The sequence below is a fragment of the Carcharodon carcharias genome, chromosome 4 (assembly GCF_017639515.1).
Source record: "Carcharodon carcharias isolate sCarCar2 chromosome 4, sCarCar2.pri, whole genome shotgun sequence".
Lineage (NCBI taxonomy): Eukaryota > Metazoa > Chordata > Chondrichthyes > Lamniformes > Lamnidae > Carcharodon > Carcharodon carcharias.
The window spans coordinates 2,096,981-2,115,252 of NC_054470.1; the positions used below are offsets into that span (position 1 = coordinate 2,096,981).

Sequence of the window (18,272 nt, forward strand, 5' to 3'; positions counted from 1 at the left end):
GCAGAATCTGGGTCCTGTGGTCACATACTATCTGCATGTACATGGAGTGGTAACCTTTACTATTCACAAAGGCATCCGGCTGACCCGCTGGCACCTTGATGGGCACACGAGTGCAGTCCATGGCATCCTAGATATAGGGGAAGCCAGCAATAGCTGTGAAACCTCTGGCTTGCTCAGCCTGGCTAGTTTGGTCTGTCTAGTAATGAATGAATGTGAGGACTTGTCTGATCAGAGCATCAGTGACGAGCCTGACAACTGTGGACAGATGATTGGGACACTCCACACAGATCCCCCAGTGACCCCTGGAAAGATCTGGGTGCATAAAAATTGAGGGCTACTGTGACCTTCAGAGCCACTGGCATTGGGTGCCCACCCACACAGTTAGAGGGCATTTCCAGATCAATCATCTGACATATGGTGTCACGATGTCCCTAGAGAGGCAGGGCCTCCTGTGGCACTGGACCTTGGACATGTTGAGGTCGCTGGATTGCTGCCTGTACACTCTGGCAGCAGGATTGTGGCATCTGCTGTGATCCTGTCCACCTTGCTGGCCCTGCACCCCCTGTGCCTGCGCCTCTCCTCCCACAGATCCTTCCTTGCGACACTGCCTGCGGACAGCTACCCTCCTCTCCTTGCTGCCCCTCTCTTCCTCAGAGGAGGTGCTGCAAGTGGAGTACACAATCCCCATCTGCTGAAAGGCAGGTGGCACTGCCACATGCACTGAAGGCTGTACTGGGCAGAAATGCTCCAACAGAGCTGACAGGAGTCCTCAGAACAAGGCTAACAAAGCAAATACTTACATCAGGGGAAAGAAAGAGGGAAAGAGCTGAAATATCAACAGCAAAGTCTAATCTGAACTCCTAACAATGCACACAGCCAATGCTCCTGTCCCGTGTTATGGATGAGAAAAGTGAAAGAACAGGACGGCTGCCTGAGGACTGAGCAAAAATCTTCCCGGCAACATCCAGTCAGCTGCCCTTTTAATTGCCTTAAGCGGCTGATTAGTTGTTGGTGGGCACACTGCCAAGCGCACAATGACGCCTGCGTCATCACACTTCCCTGCATACATCCCGCAGCATTCCCAGATGCCGAGGATGGATGGTTGCTGGGTGACAAAGGGTATCTGTTGAAAAGGTGGCTCATGACGCCCAAGGACAGGGGCAGAAGGGAGGTACAATCGGACTCATGGCTCCACAAGGGCGGTGGCTGAGAGGACAATAGGGCGACTGAAGATGAGATTCTGCTGCCTGGAATGTTCCGGGGTTTCCTGCAATATCCTCAAGAGCACGTGTCCCTTATAGGCATTGTCCACTTCTGTCTGCTGCACTCTGCACAATCCGGCACTGGCAACAGGGTGACCCACTTGAGGATAATTGCGAGACAGGTCCACACGCTTTAGTCACAGACTCCACAGATGGACCTGATGATGGGCCTGGGCCTTGGGAGGTAGGTTTGATCATCAATCTTCAGGGAGGCTCAATTCAAGGCACCTTCAGCAATGCTGCCAAAGCTTGGCTTCCATCTCACTGCAAGGGCACTGCCTCCTTACCACACATTCCTGAGATGGCATTGCCATGACCCCAATGTCACCTCACAACCTCCGTCATAAAGTTTGCTGCTCCTGCTGTCTATCAAAGCACTGATGAGGCCTGGAAAACATGAGGGACACTCAGGGCATTGAAACAAAATCTAGATTTTAACCTTCACCAGATTTGCAAACGAGGAACAAAACATAATATGGTTGCCAAAGTCACACAAAAACAATACGTAGCACTAATGAAATGTCACCCATCCTGTGCTCACGGTGCCTCAAACGTAAGCCTGCGAGCGCTATGTCTTGGGCCCTCCCACTCGCTGGCAGCGCATTGGAGGCGGATTGCTGATTCTGCTGGCGTGTCGGCCGATTACCTTGGTGGGCATCCTCTGGCGAGCGGAACCTGAGCAGGCACCACCCGGGAGGGTGCAACCAACTGAGCACTCCTCCGTCATCATGGCCTCACAAGGTGCCACGGGCACTGGCAGGGGGGCTGCTGCCCTCATCCGAAGCTCCCTGAGAGGAGCCAACAGGGACAACAGACAGCTCACCCACCAGCCTGAAATATGTCTGGACATCTCTGCTCACCAGTGATGGATGGGCGGTGCCTCGTCCATCTCTCACACTGGCAGTGACCACCTGAGCTCATTGCCTGTGTGTGGTCTTGCAGGTCCAAATGCAACCCCAGGAACCTCTCCATGAGAGTCACCACTCTCTCAATGGAGGAGGAAGCGCGCTCATGCTCAGGGTCAACGTAGTGCTCATGCTCTGCATGGACTCCTCCATGATGGAGACCATGGCACACAGACACCCAGGTATATCCGCCAGATCTTCCCGCACTTTCTGCTGGACGTCCAGCATCTGCTACCTGCTGGATAGCTCCAGAGGCTCGTCATCTGCATAGTCCAGGTCTCCAACAGTCCTCCAACTGCTGACACCCTGGACACTCTGCCTTCGCCTGCTCCTCATGTGAGTGTGATGTACCCTCACCACTGTGCACCACAAACTGAGCTAATGTGCTATTGCCCTCCGACATGCCTGTATCTGCACTGGTGCTTGGTGCAGAGAGTGGATGTCACACGGGTACATCACTCGGCGATTCCTCCTCGGGTGTCAAGGGGGGCTTCTCAGGGTCAGTGACACGTCATGATGATGATGATGCTTCTGAGGGAGGAACAGAATATGTCAGTTAGGAACATCATGAAAGATGGCTGCTTGTCACAACAGAGAACTGCCTCACTGAGGCACTGTGATTGGACAAACAATGGGTACTCTGGATTTGAATTTCTCATTGGAGGTCCCATGACTCTACCTTTCTTGCACACTCCCCCGGTCTTTCATCTGCCCACTGGACTCTCACTGTCCTCCAAGACCCCTGCCTCTCCAAGGCCTGTGGACCTTGCTCCTCGCTCAGATTCCATATCCGGTTCATCCATCTCAAACCCGGAGAGGATCAGGACGTTGGACATCCCACCACCTGTCTGTGTGCGCTCCAGCGTGTTATGGCTTCTCTTCTCCTGTATGGACACAAGTGCATTCATTAGAACGTCATCTATCTGCAACACCATTCCAGCCTTACAGCCCACCCTCCAGCAGAGCCCCTTTGAGGTGCCCATCACATTGGCACTCCTCACCCTTCCATATAAACAAGCTAAGTGGCAACATTTCCCACCGTTGGAAGGTGCAGGGATGTGTGCCATTTAGCACTATGCATCTCACCTGAGTGCTGGGACTTAAGGCCACTCTCCGACACGTCTATACTCAGTTCCGTGCTAAATCGATAATCATCCTAATGAAGCACAGATCACTAAACCGTTCCCCACACTTGGATCCAGGTGCAGCACACCACATCATGCCCACTCACCTGGGCAGCCAACCCCGTCCAGGCCTTCTTCCTCTCGTAGGGTGTCCTTCTCTTGCCATCCCGCGTCATGAGTATTTCACACCCAGCACCCAATGCCTCCACTAGGGTGCGCAGGCTGTTGTCTGAGGGTTGTGGGGCAGAGTGCCCACCTGGCGTGCCCACCGGGTGCTGAGGGCATCACTTATGCCCGATTTTCCAGTCTCTCATTGACAGGCTCCTCCCAAACTCCTGGCAGCCATCAGGGAACTACCTGAGCTCGTTTTATACCCCTCTCTGGGTCACCATGCCACCCAGCGCCCGCCACACTCCCCCAGCCGGCACCAATGTCTGGGCGCGTTGCCCTTAATTGGTCAGTCAGCATGAAATCATGTGGCTCTGACAGTGCGGACACCACAGCTGTTTCCAGGTCCACCAATCACGTGCACCCGACCAGCGTGAAATTCGGGCCACAGAGTACAAAAGCAAGCAAGTTATAGGAACGCTTTTTAAAACAATACTCCAGTTGAGGCCGATGCAATGTGTCCAATTCTAGGCACCAGCCTTTAGGAAGGATGTGAAGACTTCAGAGATGGTGCAGAAAAGATTGGTGGTTATGGTTCCAGGGCTGAAGGACTTCAGTTACAAGAATGGATTGGAGAAGCTAGGGCTGTTCTCATTACAGAACAGAGAGGATTTGATAGAGATGTTCAACATCATAAAAGGTCTAGACAGACCAGAGAGGGGGAGGGAGAAACTGTTCCCATTAGCAGAGGGTTCGAGAATCAGTGGACACTGGTTTAAGGTGATTGGCAAAAGAACAACATGTAGAAAAGGCCAATGTATAATGCATTGGGTGTTCAGCCACAGAACTGGACTTGAAGTTCTTCCATCACCTTCAAGTTTTTCAGTGTTTGGCTCGAAGTCTCCATTTTCTGAAGTAGGCTTCCAGAGAACATAGATCTTCAGTGAATGTTTTCTTAACGTCCTGAAGTTCTTTAGCCTGGAAAGCCAAGGCAAAGTCATCAGCATATGTGATGAGCTGTGACTCTGTGGGAGGGACCTCACTGGTATATATGTGGAAATGAGTTGGTGTGAGGGCTGATCCCTGTGTAAACCTGTTACTGGTTATGTGTGGGCAGCTAATCTGATCTCCAAGGTGCTCACAGAGCTGTTGGATGCGGATTAGTTTGTAGGGTTTTTAAGTAGCAGATGATTGTGGAGATGTCCGTGTGCCATCCTGATCATAGGCACAGGATAAGTCAACAAGGGCAAATCCTTTCTTCAGCCCTTTCTGGAAAGTGGCCTCAATGTGGGAGGTCAGTGTCAGGATGTGCTCAGAGCAGGTGCAGCCTGTGTGAAAACCTGCCTGTTTGGGGTGGAGGGGGACGGGCATTTCTGCTTCCAGGGTGGGATTCAGTCCATTTAGCAGGAGGTGTTCCAGGACCTTACATGTTACTAAATACAGGATAATGGGCGGTAGCTGCCTGTGCCATTGAGTGGGTTGCCCCAGCTCGGCAGCAGCCACCATCTTGGAGTGGCACCAGATTTTGGAATGGTGCTTGTGCTGAAGCTGTTGGTAAACAGCTTTGCTAGCCATTTCCTTCCCTATGATTGAAAGTTCTTCAGGAATTCTGGGTAAATCCCATTGACTCCTGCTGCTTTGCTTGATTTGGTTGCCATCAGTGGACTGTCTACTTCATCTCAGGATCATTGTGAAGAGACCGGGAGGAGTGGGAAGAGACCAGGGGAAGTATGAAGCAGGTCAGGATCATTGTGGAGTTTAGGAAAAAAGAGAAAAAAAAATCAAACAGTGACATCAAAGTAAAGCCGTGAGTTGATTGGCTGGTGAGTATTGCTGCTGCTTTACCTTCAGGATTGAATCTAGCCAACTGGGAGATGAAGATCATGACATTCAGTTAACTTCCCTATATTTAAGCGATGTAACAGAAGGAAAGGGAGTAGCTCATGTGTCTTTTTATTTTTAAGTTTGCTAATATTTTTCAGCAATTTAATAGTAGAATTTTTTTCTAAGGGTCACACATCTTTGGAACTCCCTTCCCCAGAGAGCAGTGAAGGCAGGGTCACTGAATATTTTTAAGGTAGAAGGCTCTTGACTAACAAGGGAGTCAAAAGTTATCGGGATAGGCAGGAAAACGTAGTTTAGGGCACAATCAGGTCAGCCAGGATTTTTTGAATAGCTGAACAGGCTCGAAGGGCTGAATGGCCTACTCCTAATTTGTACGTTCATATTAGTGAGGTTTATTATTAATCCTAGAAGGTTAATTAGTAGGAACAAGATTTATTACCTAATATGTAGAGGAGTGGCAGCTCTGCTCGAACCTCCACAGTGCACATCCTGTGCTACGTGGGATCTCCAGGACACTTCCTATGTTCTGGATAACCACATGTGCAGGAAATGTCAGTTGTGGCAGCTCGAGTTCTGTTTCAAAGCTTGTACAGCAACTGGCATCACTGCAGTGCATCTGTGGGGTCAAGAGCTTCGTGGGTAGCATGTTTATAGATGTGCTCACCCTGCAACTTAAAAGTATGAATGGAGAGAGGGATTGGGTGACATCCAGCCAGTCAAGAAGAAACAAGCAGGTAGTGCAGGAGTCCCCTGAGCGTGTCACACTCTCCAACCAGTGTTCAGTCTTGAATACTGATGAGAGTGATGGGTCATCTGGGGAGTGTAGCCAGAGCCAAGTCCATGGCAACACAAGTGGCTCAGCTGTACAGGAGCAGGGGGATGGGGGACACAAAGAAAACTGGAAGAGCAATAGTGATAGGAGATTCAACAGGATAGGGGATTAGGCATTTCTGTGGCTGCAGACATGAATTCAGGATGGTAAACTGCCTGTAATAAAAACAGAAAATGCTGGAAACACTCAGCAGCATTTGTGGAGAGAGAAACAGAGTTGACATTTCAAGTCCAATATGACCTTTCTTCAGAACTGGAGAGGTAGAAATGTGATGGGTTTTATGCTGTTGAAAAGCTGGGGATGGCAGGTCAAGCAAAATAGAAAGCCAGGGATAGGTTGGAGGACAGAAGCGACTAAATGACAAAAGATGACCTGGAACACAAGACAAAGGGAGTGGTAGTGATAGTATTAAAGATGAAAGCTTTGGCCCAGAGTAGGTGTTAATATCAAAATTAAGGTCAGCTCCATCTGAAAGCAAATTAGCATAATATGTTAATAGCGGAGAGGTCAACGCTGTCTTAAAACAAAAGCATGAGAACAAGATAAACAGACTGGCACTGGTGGAAAATACATTTAAATGGAGGACAGAGTTCATGATCTGAAGAGTTCATTGTTGAACTCAATGTTGAGTCCAGAAGGCTGTAAAGTGCCTAATGGGAAGACGAGGTGCTGCTACTCCAGCTCGTGTTGGACTTCACTGGAACAATCGTAGCGGGTCGAGAATAGAAAAGCGGGTATGAAAACAAGACAGTGAACTGAAATGGCGAGTAACAGGAAGGTTGCCTCCCTGGTACCAGGGTCAAGGATGTCACTAAGCAGCTGCAGAGCACTCTGGGGGTTGGGGGGTGAACAGCCAGTGGTTACAGTCCAAGACTAATGAGTTACAGAAGCAGATGATGTTATGGCTATAACAGAGACTTCACTCAGAAGGGTAGGATTGGGTATTAAACATTCCTGGGTACAAGGTGCTCAGGAAAGATAGAAAAGGAAGGAGAGGGGTAGGGATGGCAGTATTGATTAAGGAGAACATTGCAACATTGGAGAGAGAGGATGTCCCAGAGGGGACAATGACAGAATCTATTTGGCCAGAGATAAGGAACAAAAAAGATGCAATTACATTGCTTGGTGTAGTCTATAGACCACCAACTAGTGGGAAGAATGTAGAGGAACGAATTTAAAGGAAATTGCAGAGAGGTTCAATAATTTTAGAGTATAGAATTTTGGTAGTACAGAACTCCAGTTATCACTGAAAAAAAAGACATACTGTTGAATTTTTGTCTTGCACTCATCAGGACAGTTCACAGGAATACTAACAGTAAAGGAAACAATAATTTATACTGCATGAGAAGACAGTGCTATTTGGTTGGCAAGTGGACTCTTGATTGGTGGGGATGTCGCCAGAGAATGCAACAGGGAAGCTTGTGTTCAAATTCAAACCAGTCAGGTGAACTTGATTGGTTAAGGTGTTTCCATGGGGAATGAACCAGGAAATGGCTGTCTCCCAAGCTTTAGTTTAGTTGAAAAGGACACAATGCATGGACATACTCCTTCTGTCTGTAAAGGTCAGGGCCGTGTGTGAATGCATGCAGCTTCTAGCATACATTAAGTAAGCCACACCACAAACCCAGCTACTAATCTTAAATTAGTTTTCAGAGTAATTCTTAGCACAATCAGGGTTGTTTAGCAAGTGTCCAATCATGAAATCACATCTAATGTTGGACATTATGTTTTGAGCTTTGCAAGCACGGGCTGGTTGGGTACGGTCTGTACTTGGCTTGTTGCAAACAGCCGAAGGGTCGTGCTGTTTGATATGATCCACCAACCATTGGGATATAGGGCCTACATACCTGGCATCACACCAGCATTGAAATTGATATAGCACATTACTGATTGTGTGATAGGCAGAAACCTCTTTCTCGTCTCTTTTGTTCATTTACACTTCAGAATTGAAGGAGGGTAGAGATGTGATGGTTATAAGTCATCAAAAGGAGAGAGGGAGATGAAGAATAAAAAGCGAAGTCTGGGATAGGATTGAGGGTGGGAGAGATTAAATGATAAAGCTGTCATGGAACAAAAGGCAAATGTCTGTTATGTCTGTAGTAAGGAAACAAATCTTGTCCACAGTAAGTGTGAATGCCAGAGTAGTAAGCAGCTCTGTCCGGAAGCAAAAACATGAAAATTATTATTCAAAACAATTATCTCAAACTTGTATAGGGCAGTGGTTCAACTTCAACTGGTATATGGTTTCCAGTTCTAGGCATCACACTTATGAAAGATGTGACAACAATTCAGAGTACAGAAAAGATTCACAAGGTGGGTTCCAAGGATGAGGAGGTTCAGTTACACAGACATATGAGAGAGACTGGGGCTATTTTCCTTGGAGAAGATTGACAGGAGATTTGATAGATGTATTCAAAATCATGACAGGTCTGGACACAGATAGGAGAAAAACTGTCCCCACTGGTGGATCAAGAACCAAAAGGCACAGGGTTAAGGTAATTGGCAAAAGAAGCAATGGAGACATGGGGAAAAACTAATTCATGCAGTGAGTGGTTGGGATCTGGAATGCACTGCCTGAGAGTGTGGTGGAGGCAAGTTCAACTGAGGCATTTAAGAGGGAATTGGATTATTATCTGAAAGGGAAAAATGTGTGCAGGACTATGAGGATAAAGTTGTGAAGTGGCACTAGGTAAACTGCTCCTCCAGAGGGCCAGTGCAGGCACAATGGGCTGAATGGCCTTCTTCTGAGTTGTGACCATTCTGTGACTCTTGTGTGTAAGGGTTTGAGAAGTCTGTCTGCTCTGGGGAAGTGTTGACAGACAGCACAGGGCTATTTTTACTGACTACTTATCTTCCCTGGGAGTAAGACAGCAACCTTCACATGGTCCTCCTGTTAAAGTACGTTTTCCAACCTGAAAACTTGTGCTCTAATGCTGTCAAGGACAGGGATTTTAAAGTTGAGGTCTTGGGGGGTACAGGAGTCGATGCAGGTCATTGACAGGTATTACAGGTGAGCGTGATTTTATTTATGGAGGGTGGGGTATGGGAGGCCAACCAAGAAAGCATTGAAGTATTTGGTCTGGAGGTGACAAAGGCAATTGTTTTAGTGGCAGATGGCAGAAGTTGGCAATATTATGGAACTGGGCAGTCTTTGTGATCGAAAAGGTAAAGGCTCCAATATACAGGGGGAGCGCAGATAAGGCTGAAAACAGTTGAAGCACCCGGTTAGGACAGTCAGGAGGAGGCCAGGATTGGCATCCGTTGACTTTGTGCCTCCACTGGTATTTTATGTTTTTAGGTACCCTGGCAGCCCCTGCTTGGGGAGGGGTCCTCCTGATTGGGCCAGAGAGTACCCATGGAGGACATCCCCTAGCAGCAGGGGCCATCCTTGCTGAAAGACAGCACCCCCCACCCCCCCACCTCCCTCATGGCCGACCCCAAGCCCTGCATTGGAGCCTGCCTAGTAGGCCCCAGAGAGCTCAACCTGATATACTTCCAATCTGGGGCCTCCTCCATCCTGGCTGGTCCTGGATGGGACCCCCAGGGATGGACCCTGGTAATTGGGATTAGGGGCAGGGCCAAAGCTGGTATCTAGTGCAAGAGGGTTGCTGCCAATGGAGCATGAAGAGGCAAGCAATCGGGGCTTGGTAGTAGCGTAGGATGGAGGGAGATGGCAGCGATCCTGTGGCTGAGGCAATCATGAGGGAGGAGAGAGAGAGAGAGAGAGAGAACATGAACAACAGAGGAGAGGCACTTTCTGACTCTTCTGACTTAAAATAACTGCTAAAAAAATGCACCTAACCCTTCGAGCCAACAGCTCCCACCTCCCTTTCACTGGCCCCTGGGAAATCTAGACAGCATCTGTAAAATTGAAATTGAAATGTGGAAGCCGATTTAAACATGTCAATGAGGTGTCCCAATTCTCCATGGAACTTGGCAGCATAAAGACTTAAGCAGTAAGTTAGGGATCCCCATTTATGCATTTTTAACCAAACCTTTCTTGTTTTTGGGGGTGGGGTTTGGAGGAGGAGGTTCAATATCAGAACCATGGTGTCAAAAACTCAACTCAGGGTCAAAAGGTATGTTAAGTTTGCAAACAGGGTGAATCAAACAGGAAATTTGGGGAGGGCTGGGATGTGACAACTGGTTCAAAGACCTTAGAGAGGAAATACAAGTTGGAAATGGGGCAGTAATTAGTTAGAACAAAAGGGCTGAAGGTGTTTTTTGAGAGGGGCAGTTTTGATTAGATGGGAGGCAGTGCACATGGAGAAAGAACTATTTACATCAGCAACTGACATGGTGCCGAAGACCATAAGACCATATGACATAGGAGCAGAAATTAGGCCATTCAGCCCATCGAGTCTGCTCCGCCATTCAATCATGGCTGATAAGTTTCTCAACCCCATTCTCCCACCTTCTCCCTGTAACCTTTGATCCCCTTACCAATCAAGAACCTATCTATCTCTGTCTTAAATGCACTCAATGACCTGGCCTCCACAGCCTTCTGTGGCAATGAATTCCATAGATTCACCACTCTCTGGCTAAAAAAGTTTCTCCTCATCTCTGTTCTAAAAGGTCTTCCCTTTACTCTGAGGCTGTGCCCTCGGGTCCTAGTCTCTCCTACTAATGGAAACATCTTCCCCACGTCCACTCTATCCAGGCCTTTCAGTATTCTGTAAGTTTCAATCAGATCCCCCCTCATCCTTCTAAACTCCATCGATTATAGACCCAGAGTCCTCAAACGTTCCTCATATGTTAAGCCTTTCATTCCTGGGATTGTTCTTGTGAACCTCCTCTGGACCCTCTCCAGGGCCAGAACATCCTTCCTGAGATACGGGGCCCAAAATTGCTCACAATATTCCAAATATGGTCTGACCAGAGCCTTATAAAGCCTTAACAGCACACCCCTGCTTTTATATTCTAGTCCTCTCGAAATAAATGCCAACATTGCATTTGCCTTCCTAACTACCGACTCAACCTGCAAGTTAACCCTAAGAGAATCCTGGACTAGGACTCCCAAGTCCCTTTGCACTCCAGATTTCTAAATTCTATCCCCATTTAGAAAATAGTCTATGCCTCTATTCTTTCTACCAAAAGTGCATGACCTCACACTTGCCCACGTTGTATTCCATCTGCCACTTCTTTGCCCGTTCTCCTAACCTGTCCAAATCCTTCTGCAGCCTCCCCACCTCCTCAATACTACCTGTCCCTCCACCTATCTTTGTATCATCTGCAAACTTAGCCAGAATGCCCTCGGTTCCTTCATCTAGATCATTAATGTATAAAGTGAAAAGTTGTGATCCCAACACTGACCCGTGCAGAACTCCACTAGTCACCGGCCACCATCCTGAGAAGGACCCCCTTATCCCCATTCTCTGCCTCCTGCCAGGCAGCCAATCTTCTATCCATGCTAGTACCTTGCCTCTAACACCATGGGCTCTTATCTTACTGAGCAGCCTCCTGTGCAGCACCTTGTCAGAGGTCTTCTGGAAGTCCAAGTAGATAACATCCATTGGCTCTCCTTTGTCTAACCTACTCGTTACCTCCTCAAAGAATTCTAACAGATTTGTCAGGCATGACCTCCCCTTGATGAAACCATGCTGACTTTGCCCGATTTTACCATGCACTTACAAGTATTCTGAAATCTTATCCTTAATAATGGACTCTAAAATCTTACCAACGACCGAGGTCAGGCTAATCGGCCTGTAATTTCCCGTCTTTTGCCTCACTCCCTTCCTAAACAGGGGGTTACATTAGTGATTTTCCAGTCCTCTGGGACCCTCCCTGACTCCAGTGATTCCTGAAAGATCACCAATAACGCCTCCACTATCTCTTCAGCTATCTCCTTCAGAACTCTGGGGTGTAATCCATCTGCTCCAGGTGAATTATCCACCTTCAGACCTTTCAGTTTTCCTAGCACCTTCTCCTTGGTAATGGCCACCACACTCACCTCTGACCCCTGACTCTCTTGAACTTTGGGGATGTTATTTGTGTCTTCCACCATGAAGACTGACGCAAAGTACCTATTCAGTTCCTCCACCATTTCTTTGTTCCCCACTACTCCTTCTCCAGCGTCATTTTCCAGCGGCCCAATGACTACTTTTGCCTCTCTCTTACCGTTTATATATCTAAAAAAACTCTTGCAATCTTCTTTTATATTACTGGCTAGTTTACCCTCATATTTAATCTTCTCCCTCCTTATTTCTTTTTTAGTTGTCCTCTCTTGGTCTTTGTAGGCTTCCCAATCCCCTGGTTTCCCACTGCTCTTCGCTGCATTGTATGCTTTCTCTTTAGCTTTTATGCTGTCCCTGAGTTCCCTTGTCAGCCATGGTTGCCTCGTCCTCCCTTTAGTATGCTTCTTCTTCCTAGGGATGAATTTTTGCTGTGTCTCCCAAATTACTCCCAGAAACTCCTGCCATTGCTGTTCCACTGTCTTTCCTGCTAGGCTCATCTCCCAGTCAGTTCTGGCCAGCTCCTCCCTCATGCCTCTGTAGTTGCCTTTATTCAACTGTAATACCATTACATCTGATTCCAGCTTTTTCCTCTCAAATTGCAGGGTAAATTCTATCATATTATGGTCACTTCCTCCTAAGGGTTCCTTCACCTTAAGCTCCCCTCTGCCAACCTGCCTATCTTTTCGATAGGGTGTATACCCTTGGATATTTAGCTCCCAGTCCTGATCCCCTTGCAGCCATGTCTCCATGATGCCCACCACATCATACCTGCCAATTTCAATCTGCACCACAAGCACATTTACCTTATTTCGTATACTGCGTGCATTCAGATACAACACCTTCAGTCCTGTATTTCTCATCCCCTTTCTCATTGTCGTCCCTTTATCTGATGTGCTTGAAGTTAGATTCCCAGCCCTTTCCAAATACTCTGTCCTATTTTGTGTTCTGGGGACTTTAATAGCCTCTCCTGGGCTCTCCTTCCTTTTCAGTTTTTTCATAATTTTCCATGAATTTGAATTCACCCCTCCCCCCCACACGCTAACCTGCTGCTTTGTTTTCCATTAGTCATACTTCTTGGAGTTTTACCCTTCCCTCCCCCCCACTTTCTAGTTTAAAGTCCTGTTGACCACCCTATTTATCCTTTTTGCTAGAACATTGGTCCCAGATCGGTTCAGGTGGAGACCGTCCCAGTGGTACAGATCCCTCCTGTTCCAATACTGATACCAGTGCCCCACGAAATGGAACCCCTCTTTCCCACACCACTCCTTTAGCCACGTGTTTACTTCCCTCATTCTCACGTCCCTATGCCAATTTGCACGTGGCTCAGGTAGTAATCCGGAGATTATAACCCTTGAGGACCTGTTCTTTAATTTAGTTCCTAGTTCCTGATAATCCCCAAACAGGTCCTCTTTCTTAGTGTTACCTATGTTATTTGTCCCAACATGGACCACAACAACTGGATCCTCCCCCTCCCTCTCCAATATCAGAGATGTCCCTCACCCCGGCACCGGGCAGGCAACATACCATGCGGGACTCTCGATCCTGCTTACAAAGGAAGCTATCAATTCCCCTAATTATAGAATCCCCTACAACTACCACTTGCCTTTTTGCTCCCCCCTCTTGAATGGCCTCCTGTGCTACGGTGCTGTGGTCAGCTGGCTCATCCTCCCTACAGCCCTCTTCCTCATCCACACAGGGAGCAAGTACCTCGTACCTGTTGGACAAGGTCAGGAGCTGAGGTCGTCTGTTCCTGAACACAGGATCCCTCTACCTGCCTCACTTGCAGTCACACCCTGCTGACCCTGACCACTGACAGAACTTGAGGTACTTAATCTACCGGGTGTGACCGCGTCCTGATACAAAGCGTCCAGGTAACTCTCCCCCTCCCGGATGTACTGCAGGGTCCGGAGCTCGGACTCCAGCTCATCAATTCTGAGCCAGAGTTCCTCCAGCAACCAGCACTTGCTGCAGATGTGGTCAGAAGAGAAAGGTTGGGTGTCAGCTTCACTGTACAAGAGGAACTTGGAAAGGGCACGTGGGAAAACGAGGAAAACCTCGAGAGTTCATGGCTAGGATAGGGGGAGATTTGGCTTGATAAGCAAGGGGAAGGTAGTGGGGCGGCAGAGAAGCAGAATGGACGATCTCTATCTTATTAACAAAGTGAAATCCATGGACAAAAACTTACCTGTATTGGGCGGGGGTGGGCTCGAAGCCGATCGCCACCCACAATCAGCTGTGCACCGCCATTTTACATGGGTAGGCCAATTAAGGTCCGTCCAATGTGATGCACAGGCGGTAGTGCCCAGCGCTACCTGTGCAAGCGGGGGGAGGAGGGAGAGTCTTTGACGCATGCGTACAAAAGAGCGCAGAAATCATGCCTCAGGGGGATTAAGAACGTAATAAAAAGTTTATAAATCATGAAGTTAAAAAATATTTAGACATGTCCCCTCATGTGACAGTGTCAGATGAGCTGGGACATGTTTATGAATCATGCAAAAATTAATAATTTTATAAAACCTTCAGGAAACCTCGTCCCACCCATGGATGAGTTTCCTGAAAAACGTGAAGGCTGCTTGGGCTCTTCACCTGCCACCAGATTGGAAAGCATAAAGTCTTACCTATTACTTTGCATTACAATTAAATAAGCCATTGGTATTCAGAGTGGAAGGGCTGTCTGTTACAATGGATATTAACCCGCCCCCATCCTTAAGGTTGGATAGGCAGCGCCGTTAATTATCTAAATTACTTCCCTAATGGCCTGAACAGGCCTTTGACGGTTTGGTGGGTGTGCTCTGTGCACAATGATGTCAGGACGCACGCCCAATGTCATCTCGCATCATTTTGCACGTCAGCACATCAGGCCCAGCCCCAAACGCTGACGGCAATATTCAGGCCCATATGTTCCTTGCATTAGTGCTGACAATGAGGGTCAAAGGGAAAGACAGGGGGGTTAATGAGGTAGCTGGTAGTGGGGAAAAGGAACTTGGGGGTTATCTTTACCATCTGGGGTGTTCCTGGAGTCAGGGCAGTTTTAGCAGACGAGAGCAAGGCCCAATGGAGCTTGATATGCTTCAGCCAGGTGTAACAACGGATGACTAAGTCAGTTGCATGCCATTGATCAGGCTCCCGGCTGAACTGTGGGTGCCTGATTTAATTATTATAATACTGTCATGCCTCTCTATAGCAGTGCACAAAAGTGCCACACAACCCACCGCTGGAAAATTGGTGGCAGACACATATGCTATGGGCTGGGTGGTGTTTTGCAGTTTTTCATATCCACACTGCCTGAGCCTCTCCTGTATAAAACGGAGGGAACGTGGGGGTTAATACCAATCAGTTTGGATCCCTGACGGCAAACTGAAAATAATATTTAAGTTTATTGCTATTCCAGGGCCTCTGGCCTTCCACATTGGAGCAGTGTGTTACAGAACCCCCTCCAGTTTTCCAAAACTTCATCTGGGGATGAGGTGCCCATCCTGGATTTGAGGTCAGGGTTAATATCCACTGTAACAGACAGCCCTTCCACTGCAATTCCTGATCACAGAGCAAGGACACTAGCATTTCAGAGCACAGCAGCCTTCATTTGACTCTGAATACCAATGACTTATTTAATTGTAATGCAAAGTAATAGGGAAAACTTTATGCTTTCCAATCTGGTGCTGTGGCATTATCACCTTTACTTCCACAGAAATGCTAAATAATAATTCAACTAGAAAGGATATTTACGTTATAGGTATAAAGGACATTCAACCTGAAATTCTGCTGGGTTTCTCCAGGGGGAGAAGTTCCTTTCTGTTGGAGTGGATGTGGGAGGGGCTCGAAGCTGATTGGCGCCCCCTGATTGGCTGGGTGCTGCCATTGTGTGTGGGAGGACCAATGAAGGCCCGCCCAGTGTGACACACGCCCATAAGCGCTGAGTGCTCCCTGTGTAGGCCGGGGAGGGGGGTGGTCCCTGAGTCCGGAGTGTGCTCTTTCACGCATGTGCGAGGCAGAGTGCAGCAATCTCCCTGGGACACAGAGGTGCCTCAGGGAGATTAGTTTCACTTATAAAAAATTGAATAAAGGGAGAAAGAAAATTTTAAGAACATGTCCCCTCATGTGAAACTGTCACATGAGCTGGGACATGTCCATTAAATGTTAATAAAAATGTTTCCAACACTTTAAAAAGGTTCATGAGCCCTCGTCCTGCCCATGGATGAGGTTCCATGAAGAATTCAAAGGCCGCCTGTGCTCTTCGCCTGCCCAGCAAACTTAAGGTCAATGGTTTCACTGATTGTTAAATGCTCTTAAATCAGTCTCTGACAGTTCAGCGGGCAGGCAGCTAAAATCAGAATGGCGCGCTGTGATGTCAAGACGCACGCCCGACATCACCCCACATCATTTTACACCTCGGCAAGCGGACCCCACCCCCACACGCCAAGCCAAAGATTGTAGCCCAGGTTTCTCACACATAACTCAGCCAGAAACCACCAGAGAAACAACGCAACCTGGGGGTTCTGACTAGTCTTTCACCTAAATGGTGGTAGGATATACTTGGGGGTGGGGGGGGCATCCCCCCCCACCCCACTCACCACAAAATGACAGGTCCATATTTTTCCATAACCTTAGCAACAATGTAATATACTGCTCCTTTAATATTACACAAAAAACTGTCATAAAGAATCCCCAGGCCTTTTACTGTTAGGATATTGGGAGCTTGCTGCAGATGGATCTGGGGTTTAGCCATTTCACATTCTTTTTATATTCAGGAATTTGTATAAATGGATCTGTTGCTATTACTTGATTCAATGTGCCTAAAGATGGGAACACAAATGAGTTTCTAGCATCATAATAATGCCAGCTTTTTCCATTAGCATCAATGAACAGAAAAAAAGTCACTAAGTTCATCTCCTTCAAATCAATGATTTAGTAAATTGTGGCTCCAGTTCACGAGCAGTACTAAACAACATGTATTGCTTCAGATCATAAGTTTTGTGGTTTTAAAGCAGTAGTCCGCTGGCTTTTGCATTAAAATGTGGAATTAATCAGTCCCTGAATAGATGCTTTATTTTATTCAAATTTTGCCATTTAGCAGCTTGCCATTTAGGAATACGTAAAGAATTAACAGATTTAAAGTGACTATTGGCGGCGCACTGCTATAAGGTTAAGAAAAATCTGAAACATTGAGTTGCATTAATAAAAGGTTTCCACGTTTCAGAAAAATAAAGCTTCTTCACATATTATTACCCAAAATAATCAAGAACCAATACATTATTTTTGCAGAGCAAATGTAATCACATAAAAAGAATGTTGCACATCATATTTGGCCTCTCCTCATTCTTGCCTGGGGCACAAAGAATGTACATTTTTTTTTTGCACAGCACTCCTTTCAAAGGGCTGTCTATCAACTTCTGGGATCATTTAAGGATAAGTACAAGCACAGACATGAATCTATCCAATGTACCTAAGCACCATGGGTAGTGTTTTCAGGCTGCAGGTGATAGGGAACATTCAGATGCAACTCTTGTATCTGGCTTAGTGCCAAGATTGTAGGCCTGCCAGAAGTTCAGGTGCATTTCTGTTTTCCTGTTAGGAAAAGCTTTTTTGAATTTACATGAAGTACAGTTTACTTGTGAAGTACCATGAGCAGTTAGTCACTTTATTATATGGCCTGTCCTTCAAGGGCGTATGTTCTCAGCAGACAATTGTCTAGGTATTCATGATCAATTGCTCTGTTCAATTACATAGCACCCGTTTTTCAGAGGCCAAACAGCCTACCAAGTCCACAAGATGGAAAGCTTTGTCTTCATGGTAAGTGAGACATTGTCTAGCCACGCCCTGTCTCAAACAGGCATTAGGCCTTTTGCGCATACAAATAAGGTGTCTAGCACTCAAGGCTCCCACTGCAAGATGGATCTGGCTTGAGGCAGCAAGCTGCACAAAGGTAAACCATGCCACTTCTTACTAACAAAATACACTTTTGAAATATACTTACCTGAATGTAGAGCCAGGAGGAGTAAAGTGCTCTGAGCCCACATTTAAAGAATGTGAATTTCCACTGCTCACACCACTCGAATCACAGCCACTTCCCCTGAACCGGCTTCTGATCTTCTTCCCAATCTAGCCACTGATCTCTCTTTCCAGCCTCTGATTTCTCAAGATAAAAGCAAAAAACTGCAGATGCTGGAAATCCAAAACAAAAAAAGCTGGAAAAACTCAGCAGGTCTGGCAGCATCTGCAGAGAGGAACACAGTTAACATTTC

At 47.2% G+C, this 18,272-nt stretch overlaps 1 long non-coding RNA gene across 5 annotated transcripts in view; it reads right to left on the minus strand.

The window, feature by feature from the left end:
• Positions 1-18,272, minus strand: part of LOC121277280 — a 58,552-nt gene that overhangs the window by 25,486 nt on the left and 14,794 nt on the right. The gene's annotated exons all lie outside the window — the stretch shown is intronic.